The 13,086-nt window shown below is 41.4% G+C and overlaps 1 long non-coding RNA gene across 2 annotated transcripts in view; it reads left to right on the plus strand.

The window, feature by feature from the left end:
* The window catches only part of LOC116230927 (uncharacterized), a 34,871-nt gene that overhangs the window by 12,644 nt on the left and 9,141 nt on the right, over nucleotides 1-13,086 (plus strand). The window lies entirely within an intron of this gene.

Consider the following 13,086-nt stretch of genomic DNA (forward strand, 5'->3'; position numbering starts at 1 on the left):
TAAAATAATTTAGCCTGACTATCAATGTATTGATGTGGGGCAAAGCCAGGACTCACAAAGGGAAGACATTCCTCTGGAGCTGCTGGCATCCAGAGGTTCCTGTCTGGAAAGATGCGCTCCGTGGTGTATAGGAACATTGCTTCTGCCCTTGGCTGGTAGTATGGGGGCATATCTCCATTGGCCCAGCCTTGAAATGTGTCTGGAAATGTAGGATCCCACCAACCAGTCAGCACATCCCTCAACCTGCTTCCTTAGGGCATGGTGTATGAATACTGATTGGCTTACTACATGCCTGAAGCAGTGAAGAAACATCTACCAGAGGTAGTGACAGGTGATTCAGCAGGAGCTCTGGTGACTCATTTAGCAGCTGAGGAGATTAAAATCAATTCCTGCTTCAGAAAATGACAAACTGCCCTTTGGTGTCATACATTCATCTACAACCACTGCTCGGTTGGAAAAGAACAGTCCCTAATTGTTAGTGTAGCCACGAGAGGGAGCTCATAAATCCATGATGCTGTAAGGATGTATGGAAATGGACCAATGTAGAGATTTTAAATTCAGTTATTAGGAAACAACTGATTACTTCTTAACTCCATTTTTTGCATTTTCTGAAGGACTTTTTTTCAGAAGTTTTCCCAAGTTGTTTGTACATTTAGCAGACAAGTTGAGGTAACAACATTTAGATATTATTTGTGATTATTCTATTTAATATATTTTGACCTAAATGTAACAAAATTATTCTACTGGGGGGGGAAAAAAAAAAAGTAGTAGCCAACCACCAGACCAGGCTGCTCAGAGTTCCATCCGGCCTGGCCTTGGATGCCTCCAGGGATCAAGGCATCCACAACCTCCTTGGGCAACCTGTTCCAGTGCATCACCATCCTCTGAATGAAAAACTTCCTCCTAATATCTTATCTAAACCTCCCCTGTCTCAGTTTAAAACCATTCCCCCTTGTCCTATCAACCCATGTGAACAGCCATTCCCCCTCCTGTTTATACGCTCCCTTTAAGTACTGGAAGGTCACAATGAGGTCTCACTGGAGCCTTCTCTTTTCCAAGCTAAACAAGTTCCCTCGACCTTTCTTTATAGGAGAGGTGCTCTGGAGCTCTGATCATTTTTGTCCCCCCTCCTCTGGACCCACTCCAGCAGCTCCCTGTTGACCATCCCTTTCTTAATTCAACGTCATTGGTCTTCAAGGCTGCAAGCACGCACTGCTGGCTCATGTTCATGAACTCAGCATATATGGACAAATGAAAAAATATAATGCTTTCAGACATGTCTTTTCAGAGCTTACCAGTGGCCTTTAGAAGAGTAGTGCAGACTTTCCTGCTGCTGCTTCCTCTTCTTTTAAATGTGTTTGGAATTCTATAGGAAGGACAAAACTCAAAGGAGCTCTGAAATTTTTGTCTTTAATAACACATAGCAAAACAAGTACTTGGAGAGCATATGAGAAGACTTTTTTTTTTTTTTTTTTTCCTCCAGCAAAACCAGCTACTAATTGATGAACAATTAAGGGATTTTTTTGTAAGACAGCAGGGCTTTGTCTTCCTGAGGTGCCCAGAGGTGGATGATAGGCCATGCTCAGGGGCATGTGCTGGCCATCTAGGGCAGGACATTGCTGAAGTACAGCCCAGGTTTTATTGCTCAAAGAACCTGTAAGCTAATGTACTTTCCATAAATTATATCTAAAAATGTAATCGTAAAAACTGGGGAAGAACTATAAAAAAAACTTTTCTGGACAGGAGAGAGAGAGAGCTGGTATGCTGAAGGAATCATTTCTGTTAATTAATCAGCAGTATATATATATATTTATTAATGTCCTGATGACATAGGCTAGCTGGGTGTTTTTTTCAACATCATCTACATTCCTTGGGGTACCTTGGAAGGAAAAATATTATTGAAGCAAAAAGAGCAGTGATCCTCATCTTTCTGTGTATGCGTACAACTCTGGAACAACTTCAAAAGCTTTCTTTCTTCCACTTAAGTGTCTGAAATGACTAATCAGCTTCATCCTGAGGTTACTCTCATCTGTGTGTCTGATTTATTTCCTTCCCTGGCATTTCTTCTTTGTGATCCAGCTGAAGGAGCTGGTTGGTTTACGTACAATTCCTAGTATGATGATACTTAAATGTTATTCTGCAAAAAGGAATCACTGTTGTGTCACTGATCTGTTTTTTGAATCTTCTGGAAGGTGCCTGAAACTTTATTTCCTCTATCTGCTGCCTCTACACAAGCTGGTAGACTCACTAAATAAACTCTTAAATGATTCACGCTTAGGGATGTATTCCTCTGCCTTCTGCCAAGCTAGAAGGTTCTCAATGTGTTGTAGTTTGATTTGGTTTCCTCTACTGAGTTTCTGAAACAGGAAAGAAAAGACAAAGTCATAGCCACCTGCAACCAAGGAAGTGAGGACTGGTATTCTGAGAGCTAATCAAAGCTTGAAAAAGCTAGAGAATTGACTTCTGGTGACTGGCCTTATACCTGCATCCCTGAGTTCATTACCCTCCAGATTCCCATAGTTTCCCCAGTCGGATCCCAGGCTTACACTGTAGAACACACTGGACTTGTCTTCTGCTGTGTGGTCCGTAACTGCCATTTGCAGGAACAGCCTAATGGGGCTAGTTGATACGCTGTAGAGCATCTGGATCGTTGTCTCCTTTGGGAGTTGACTTGTTAACCTTCTCGGATTAATGCCTGAGAAATTACATGAATGTTTTGCTAAGAAAAATGTGCCATACTGATGGAATCTTCAATCTTTTTCAAATGTCAGTCAATCTGCTTGCAGAAATTAGCGTTCTCATCTTTTGACTCCTTGACCTTAATAAGCAACAGAAATATTGAACCAACCTTTTAAAACTGAGATTACTCAGTTCAATCCAATTGAAAAATGTGGTGATGGCAAGGAGACAAATGTCGTGGAATTTGGGGGGGCTGAGTTACGTTCGTCTGATTCAGGCTTTTAAATCTGGCATTTCACTGTTGATTACAAGTTCCACTGTTTGTGAAGATTTAGTTCATTGTCTTAGATGTTACAGATTGGTGTGAACTTTTCTATTTCATTGCAAAATGTATCACTAGAATGGAACATCTTGTGCTCTCCTGTTTCTTGTTGCTAAGTATCCATTCTTCACTTTAGTATCTTGAGGTATAAATTTAATAAACATGTGATGTTTACTTGCTTTCTTACAGAGCCACCAGAATTTTAGTAATAGGACAATATATATATTGTTTTAAGGTCAAAATGTGCTTTCCTTAACCTAAGTTGGATAGAGTCATACTGTTGAACTAGTTCCCCAGCTAGCCTAGCAGGATCGTCATGCACTGAAATTAACTGATACTGGCCAGCTTAGCTCTTTGCCTAATATTAATTTGACCATTTGGGAAGTGTGCTTTTGCTGACAAATGCTGTATTAGAAAGAAAGGATGTTATAGAGGAAATAAAGCATGAGAACACAAGTTCTATATCACTGCTTTTTTTCCTGAACTAATAACTTCTCTGTAGATAGCTTGCCTTGAATCTTAAGACCTGGGAAAATACTGATACTGTCATCTAGTAACAGTGCATGAAAGCCCTCCTTTTTCTTGAGAAATGAAGTTATATCATCCCTACTGTGATGATATCAGGGATCCATGGAAAGCCTAAAATCAACATACAATTGATGTTCTGTTTCCTTATGTTAAGAGCTTTAACTATTGGCCTCAGCTCTGTTGTTGTGAAATTTAACGCGTAGATTGATAGGGATTTGGCATAGAAGAGCAGAACTTATCTGCTGTGTTGACTTCTCAGAATCTTACAGGATTATGGAGAATGTCTATGTTGTAGGCAAAATGGAAGTGTGCCATATCAGGTTCCTATTTGTTGGATAAAATCCAGTCTCTGCTTAATAAGTTAGATGTTGATTTTTGACACGCTGCCCACAAGAAGAATGTTAAGACTTTTGCCTTTCACCTGGACCTTTATGACTTGTCCTTGTGTTTCTATTGAGTTTAGCTAAGAATCTCACTTTGGGTTTGAAATCTAGCTATATTCACACATGGAGCTGGCCAAAGATATTCTGCTTTGAGCCCACCTTTTCTTTTCACAAATCCAAAGAGTGCCGTGCATTTCTCCCCCATGTATTTGTAGGAATCACTAGTTCTTTAAATTAGAGTAACTTTTTTTTGTTTGTTTGCCTCAACATCTGCATGACAAAATAGCTCCCTAAAGCAAACAACTTTTTTTTCTTCGATGGAACAAAGGCCTGTTTTGCAATGCAGAGATCTGCAAGAACAAAACCATACCTTTTTAGAAGGAGGAAAATTAAATGCTCTGTACTGAATAAAACAATTTTCCTTGATGAGCCGTGCATTTAAACATGACTCCACATGGGGATGGTCAAGTACCTCATGAAATATTTGAAGTTCAGCAGAATCATCTTTTTGTTTTAAACTCTTTCTTTTTTCCTCACAGATTCTGTTTGTTCTCTCAAGAGTTTAGGATTTTTAGAAGGATAGCAGTTAGTTCCCATTCTGATTTTGTTCTGAGCACCTCAGAGCTATGGGAAAGTACACAGGGAACACTCTGTTCTTTGAGTGAGTAATGAACTGCCTCAACTGCTTTTGGACTTCCTTCAAACTAGAGAATTACTTAAGATAATGATAGGTGACCAGGTATCTTCAGAGAGGTTAATGACAATGTACATCTTCCAGTAGCAATGAAATTCTTAATTTCCTGGCTGGCTTTGCTCCAGTGTAGGACTGTGGTTTTGCTATCTAAAGAAGGATATCATAGTATGCAGAATCCCTTCAGCTCTCCATGAAGATTCTTTGTCTACTGCTTTAGTATAAAATCCTTACACCTTGTTTTATATTGACTCATCTTCATTAGAATGCTTTTAACTGTAATTTGCAGCTGATCTTCTAGGCTTCCCTATGGGATCAAAGGCCATTCCCTAACTATCAAGATAAATCATTTTCCAAAAATTTCCCTCCCTTTCTGTGCATTCAGTGTCACCACAGTCAAAGTGATTAATTTTGTTTATTTACCATTCTGGTTTTGGTTGATGTTTTTATTTTTCTCTAGGTGGCTTTTGTACCTTAATGCCAATGGCAGGTAGTGTGGACCTGTGCTTTACATACTGTATAGGTCTGTACCTCTTCAGGTAGGACAACAAGCAGATGTATTGATCCTAAAAAGCTTGTAGGTCTGGACCAGAGGTTGACATTTGGTTAGGAATGCTGTCATGAGGAAAATGCAAGTCTGTAATGGGGAGAATGGAGAAATAAACCTTTTCAGCTCAATAGCTAACTTATTTTGTCTGTGTTTATGTAACTGCTGTACAAAAAAAGCTGGTCTATGATTTATTCCACTACTGAAAGAGATGCACAGGATAAAGGTGGGTGTCAGGCTGCAGAGAAAAAAGAACAATGGCTTAGATCAATCCAAAAGCACTTACTCATGCCGAAGAGCAGACATAAGATCAAAAGTTATAAACAAAGAAACCTAAATCCCTTATCAACAGTACAATACTAGAAGGGTGATTAAGATTATGGGCCTAAGGGAATGTGCACACTGCAGTACTGAACATGGAGTACCTGACGTTTAGACTACCTAGAAATTGGCAGGCTTGGCTGACCTGTACAAGTGACGTGTAATATATATTGCACTGATGAATTGATGGACTGCAGACTGATAGCCTTTGGCATTGGGATGCTGTGCAGGTAACTGCTTCCAGAAGCTACTAGGAAAGATGTACGAATAAGTTACTGTTGGAGAAGAAATAAGAAATACTTGAGCTTGAATTGTGTATATCTACACTGATAGTAGAAAAGGGAGCATAGCTCTATTATTTGGGGAATTTGTTTATCTATATGCAGGTTGTTTTCCACCATTTACCATAGCATTGCCTGATGAACTGAGGCCAATTGGCAGATTTTTCTCAGAAGAGATGACAAAAATGATACAGATTTGGAGCTTATAAAATTGTTTCTTTCTTGCAATTATTTTTAAAATTAGCACCCATTAAAATATCTTCATTATACCGTTACAACATCAAGTATTTATGTCTTCTCTAGGAGAAATCCTATAATCCACACAAATTCACCAACATTTCTTTGGATCCCAATGAAACATTGGTGGGTAAGAGTGACCCATGCTAAGTATGTGCTCCCTGCTGCAGTGGTGACACACAGTGCCTCATGTCACAGGCACTGGACACAGTGCTTGCTTCAAGAGAAACATCAAAATGGAAGCACTATGAAACTGTGCTGTTAGAGACTGTTCAGCTGCTTTCTGGAAAGGCACAAAGGAACTGTGCTTGTAAAGATGTAAGACAAGCACAAGGGCTGCCTGGAGAGGAACAGCCTCATCCTGCCCTGATGCTGCAGGGTGAGTCACTCCTGGCCTGACTCAGTACTGCCCAGGCACATCTCCCATGGGCAACAGCCTCTGCCCAGTCCAAAACACACAGAAGCACCTTACTGCTAGTTCCAAGCAGCAGTCTGAGTCTTTCCCCTTCCTGAGCAAGCTGCATTGTGCTGCCAGCTGCTGATGTGCTGCCTGCAGTGGGAAATGCTCTTGACTTCAGCACTGCTGTTGTCATGACTTTGCCCTGGTGTAAATGAGATCAGAAACTGGCTTGCTGCCACTGAACATGGTATTTGTAAGGGCTGAATTATGCTTGTCATTGTTTGCTTTTTGTTTTTCCCTAACAAGAGTAATAACAGTGTTGCTGGCAAAATCCTTACCTTTAGAAAGATGTAGTGTAGTTCTTTAAAAGGGAAGTCTAACAAAACTAAAACAAAGTAGAGAAAGAAACAGTCCCTATATTTGGATACTGTGGCTCTAGATGTGTTTTAAGTGCTTTCTTCTTCACTTATCTGATTCGTAACTTCTGTCATTGCTTCACTGAGGAGGGGGCTGGGAGGCAGAAGACCCAACACAAATCTCCAGCTCTGCCACAAATTAGATAAGGGTAAATGGCTGAATCTGTTAGTGCTATTGATGCTCTTTCAAAAAGCAGGAGTAACTGTATCTTCTGGATTTTGAGTCTTTAGGTAGCATTGAGATTGTGAATCAGATCTGTTACAGCCCTCTACTAGGAGTACTTATGGCAAGAATCTGATTTTTAAACTGGTAGGAGTGAAGAAGAGTGATGCAAGCAGAGGTATGGTACTAAGGAGACAAGCCTGGTGCACGGAAATGTTTCTCCTATCCCCTTTTCTTATGCAGTTTGGTATATTTTTCAGAACGGGGATTTTCCATTATCTTATTTTTTATTCTTTTATATAGCACACCTGTGCTGAATTTTGCTATGCAGCATATGTGCAAAATGTTCAAAATATGTGCGACCTGATACGAGTAATTGGGCAATCTGAACAAAAACTCTTCCTCTTAAAATGCTGCAAAGTTTTCTGAAAATGCTAAAATTAAAATACATTCATAAATGTTTTGCCTCTAGCATTTGCTATATGAGGAGACATCTTCCTGTAAAAGAGTTATTTTTTATTTTCATTATCTTTTTATGGTGGCTTAAATTATCTTGAGTTATTCAATAAAACCCACAGAATTGCTCTTTATGCAATTACTCAGAGAGAGTGCTCCATTATGTGGTGGTGTGACTGTCACATAACAACCCTTTCATCTATAACTTTCTGCTACTTTCGCCCACTAAGAGTCTGAGAAGATGAGGCGAGATTTAAATGTTCCTGATGGACTCATGCTGGCCTGAGTGCTGATCGTGGCCAGGAAAAAAAAGCCAAACAGTGGATCTCCACGTGGTCCAAAGAGGGCAATTTGTTAGTGTGGTTATGTCACATTACCCTAAATGGGATCACGTGATTTGAGTTGCTTTCATAATTTCAGAGCATCTGATTTCTATCCTGAACAGTGACCTCTTGGTGGGTGAGTTTTCCAGCACTCTAGTATTCAGAAAGTACCCAGAAAGAAAGATGATAGTGCCAAGCTTTGAGACAAACTTTTGGCTCAGTGGATTTTCAGCAGCACTTATAGGATGAATTTGCAAGTCTTGCTTGGTCCTTATGGATCCTATATTCTTTGAAGATTGGACTCTTTGGTCTCTCCATGCCTCAGTTTCCAACTTCTAAAAGAAAAAAAGGCGGTATTTCTCTGTCCTGCTGCAATGAGCATAAATATGTTAAAAATCATAAAGCACTCAAATGCTATGGTAATGGAGGCTATATAATAGGAATGGGCAGATATTCAAGAAAGCTTTTTTTGCATTTCAGTTTTTTGTTTTTTTTTAATCTAATGACACTGTGTCAAGTTTTTTATAAGTACAGATCACCAGCATCTCTGATTCACTGAAAATCAGGCTGGCTGAAAAAAATGCAGACATTTCTACGATGTGAGCTTCCAAGATTTACAGACATGTGAGGAGTGACTCTGGGCATGGTGGTGCAGCAGGAGGTTGTTGAGCCAGTTTTCTCATTCTATATACCAGTGGGGTGTTCCAGTGCATGCACCTGTGGTGCTTGGTCAATAGAAGCTTATAGATGTATTAAGTCTTGAAAAGTCCCCAGGCTCAATATTTAATCACCTCTGAAAATATGGCCTTTTAAGGGATATCAAAGTTTTCTTCAAGATGGATTGCATTTCTGCTTTTGATGTGTGTGGGCAGAACCCTTTTTCAGCCCAAGATCCATTAAAGAGCCTATTGTATAGAGCTGGCTAAATGAATGTTAATGACAAACAGTCAAACACAGTGCAAAAGCTTGAAAAGCTGCAGGTGCAGGTCCCCCAGCAAGGCTTTTTGAAGTCGGATTCAACTCTGAAGAGCTTTTCAGGTTTTACCTTTACCTTCCAGCAAGCCTCCTGGCTAGCAAGAGAAGCTTTTCCTCTGTAACCTGATTGAGGGCTGGCAAGTGGGTGCCGAGGGCATCTTCATTCCTCAGTGCTCCAGGAAGGCTGCAGAAGAGCTGTGCTGGCAGCTCAGTTCTTCAGAAAAGCTCTGGAGCAGTTTGGAATAATGCAGCTATTGACTTTTTTCTGTCTTTTATTAGAGCTTCTATGAAAAGGCAAAAAGAGAGAGAAAAACAGATTCTTCTCATGAACTTATTATATTCATTCTGAGTGGGAGTTCTGGGTTTTGGTTTTAGGTTTCCAATGCAAGGTGCTCCACTGAACTACCTGAGCAGCCTCTGATTAAGAGAAGCTAATGGCCATAACCAGTAACTCTCCTCCTGTAAACTTGTGCCCTTCCACCTTTTTGCAGAAGCTGATAGCAGATCATTCCTATTCCCTTGAAGACAGGGCTCTACCTGCCAGCATATTGAAGGAGAAATTGTGATTGCTGATACCTTAGGTGACTCAGTGAACTTAGATAGCAGTGATGGAGAAAGGGGGGGTGGGGAAATAAGGGAATATAAGTGGAAAAACTAGAACATGTAGAGGGGAAGATGATTTTGTCTTGCCAATTTATGTGCAAATGAGGAATTATTCTTTCCTTGACCCAAAAATATACGGAACAAATTGGTAATGTGTTTTTCCTGTATCAGAATTAGAATGATAGAAAATATTTTTAAATACACTAGTAGAATGCAGTGCACAACTAATGTTGATTGATTCTTGGGGTGGGGGGGAACACAATAAAATTTTTTTTAACAGAATGAGATCAGCATAAAACACTGAGAATTCACCCAAAACGTGGCACCCCTTTACTTAGTTGCCCTCACATGGACTCATAGACCACTGTTAAGGAGTTTAGCTATGCCCAATGAGAAGTCATACAACCTACTTGCAGAATAACACTTTTTATTAGAGCAGATTGTTTGAATTGCCAGTGATAGATACACTGTCTGCAGACTGTATGCAAATACCTGTAGTGTGAATAATCCAGCTGACCACGAATGTGTAAAACTGGAATAACTTGATTTCTAAGTTCCCTGGTACGTGCAAGCATGTGAATCTTACCCAATAGGTGCCTCTATAGTGGGGAAGCAAGGCTCAGTATGTCAGCTGGTCCCAGAAGCCAGTGGTGTCCTCCCAACTTGTCTGTGATTGTATCTTCCCCAAAATCTCCTCTCTGTCAAGCTGTCTTTATACTATCTTCAGGTGGAGTTTGAGTGACTTTAATCATACTATCCTTGGTGCAACAGAAAACTGAAAAGCTGCTAACTCAGGGTGGCGGTTATACAGCTTATCAGTTCTGTGGTACCACCAAATTCCCAACCATGCAATCTTATCACAGAATCTGGCTGTGGTGTTTTACAGTTATTCCCACCCTCAGTGCTGTATCTCTTAGAGCCAGCATGCCAAGCTCTCCCTGAGCTGCTATCAGTCTAAGGTCTGCAGGTCTTGTGCAGCTTAGGGAACTGTCACGAGACAGACTCTTTGCGCATTGACAGCACTCCAGAGTTTTCTTCAACATTTTTCCTCTTTTAAAAGCTGAATATCCCAATAAGTCATTTCCAACAATTACTGTGTAATGCACCCCATCATTCCAGTCGCTCAAGCTTCTCAATGTTTAGATGAAATTGAGGAGATCACTCTCAGTCTTCTTATGAGAATTAGAGCTGATGGACTCTCGGGCTGCTCACTGTCTGTGGGGTAAGATGATTGGCTCATAGCCTTAGTATTTAGCAGGATACAGTTACCAGTCCAGATGATAACGCTGCTCATCAGGGCCTTGGGCATAATGGCCAGGCCAACGGAAGAGGCTGGGGGCAGAGGGAAGCCCTCTGGCACACCCTGCCTTCATAAAGTGAAGCCCTGGGCTCTCTCTGCCTCATGCATTTTCTCTCTTTGATTGTGAAAGATCCATTATAGTTAACCTTTAGCATGTTTGATTCTTCCATGAACATTTTATGTGCAATTACTCATCGGTCTGTGTGAGAGTACTTGTGTGTGTAATATAAGCTGATTATTTTATTCAGTAAGAGTTTGTCTAAAAATGTAGATGTGTCTTTATATTAGGAGAAACTAGGAGACTCTGTAAATTACAACCTTTTTAGATAATCAATTTTCTGAATATCTTTGAGATCAAACACATCCGATGAATCATTTAGTCAAATGCGTGGTTGTTCGATTGGCTGCTTAATGAGTGTGCTTTAATCTAAACCCTCTCAGGGCTGGAGTTACTGTCAGAGGCATAAACAAATGCTTGCTCATCTCAGAGTTTGTCACTGGGTAAAAGTTAGAAAACATTTTAACATAAAAAATAGCAAAGTAACAGACAAAAAGTGTTTTCTTGCCTGAAGTGAGTTTGTGTTTTGTGTAATAAAAATTCTGCAGATCCTGCAGCCTGTAGTCGTGAAGCTTTTACCCCATCTGAATAGGACAGGCTGGGCTACTTGGTTGCTCCCCATTCCCTACAAGCCAGGACTGTAAATTTAGGTCATTTAATTATGGCAGTTAATTATATCCTGATGGTGACAGGTGAGCAGAGGAGATGCTGCGTGTTATAGGTGCAGGCCGCTGGGGTTCTTCCTTGGGATGATTGTCACAGAGGTGGCAGAGCAGATAATGAAAAACCTGGTAGGGAGGATTTGAAGTGAGAGGGAATGCGAGTTCACATGCAGTGTCACGTTGAAAGTGTAGTAACAGCTTCTATGGTGTTTTTGTCAGGAGGAGTCAAAGTGGGAAGATGCAGGCTGTTCATGCTGGCCCTGGTGATTTGCGCCCATCTCAGTACCTTTATGTTCATGTTCCTATTTCTCCCTCTCTTCCCTTTTGCTATGCCAATGACAACACACCCCAGAAATCTCCTTGGTATGCCAGGGTGGTGTCGCTGAAGAAAGTCCCTTGGGTGCACTGGGCAAGACAATCCAGGCCACGTGTGCTCATATCAAAGGGCCATTTTGATACGGACCCAAACAGTTTTCCAATGCAGCTGCCCCACACCCTGATTCTGCTAGAAATGCCTGTCTGTTAATTATGCCCTGCTGGAAGAAGGTAAGCTGGGAAGGCAGAGCACGAGCCAATGTGCTTCACAGAGGGATTGGCGCTGCATCATCAATGCTTCTGTCTTGAGCTGCTCTGCTTTGCCTTCCTGTTGCTAAGGCATGTTTCTATGGCAAAGGCCCACCAAGAAAGTGAGAATTAGAGAGAGTTAATGTTCAGAACAGATGAACTCGCTCTTGCTGACAGCTGGCTTCTTTGGGGAAAATGAGCTGCTCTAGAGGAAGAGCTGCCATCTCAGATGCTGTGCAGAGTGGGAAGTGCAGCTGGCATGTTTACTCATGGCTTGTGTTCATTTGTGGTAAATGAAACCTATTAAACTAAGTGCTGATTGAGATATATCCTCGTTGTAGGTGTGTTGTTGTAGGATGAGCTAGGTGCAGCCCTTGAGGCCAGCTGTCTTGCAGCCAGGGGCCTGGCTCACTGAGTGCGTTGTCACTCGCAGGGCTCACACCTGAGAGCGGCCTCTGACAACAAGCTGTGCTTTTTAGTAGCTGCTGTGAGAAACCTTGTGAAATCTATTTCTGCTGCAGAGCTGCTTGGGTGCAGAGGACCAGAAGTTTCCATTCTTGTGTTGCATGGCTCCGTTAATTTCCCTTTCTGTTGTAAGCCTACAGATGGTGCTGTTAATTCACGCACCGGGTGCTTTGTGAGGCAGTAGGAAATGAAACTCCTGAGGTTAAGTGGCTGGTTGTGACTTGGCAGTTTTGCCCAGCATTTCCATTGTGCTCTGTAGTGCACGGCTGACGGTTGGCCTTTATGCAGCTGGTTAGAATGAAAGCGATCAGAGAAAAAGCCTGCTTTAAGGCCAGCTGATGTTCCCAGCTGGTGTGACTGAAGGAATGCTGGGGTCGTGGCCATACCAGCTCTGCAGCCTTCCTAGAGCACAGGTGGAGGCAGATGAGGACAAGGCCATAGGGCTTCTCCTGATCCTGCCCTGCCATGCCAGGCTCCCTGTCCCAAAGTGCTGGGGGACCCACGTGTTGGGGTAGGATGGGTTTCTGGATTGCATGTTTGGGTTTGAGCCTGATTTAAGCTCTGATTACTCTGGCAGTGTCTTTGCTCAGGGTTGCTTACCACAAATAAGAGTTATGATTTTTTAATAGGCATTATTCATAATTTAAAAACGCATCTTAAAGACATTATGGACCATTGCCAGAGCAGTGATGTATGATCTGTAGAGGCTTAA

Source organism: Phasianus colchicus, chromosome 10 (assembly GCF_987193195.1).
Source record: "Phasianus colchicus chromosome 10, bPhaCol1.hap1.1, whole genome shotgun sequence".
NCBI lineage: Eukaryota > Metazoa > Chordata > Aves > Galliformes > Phasianidae > Phasianus > Phasianus colchicus.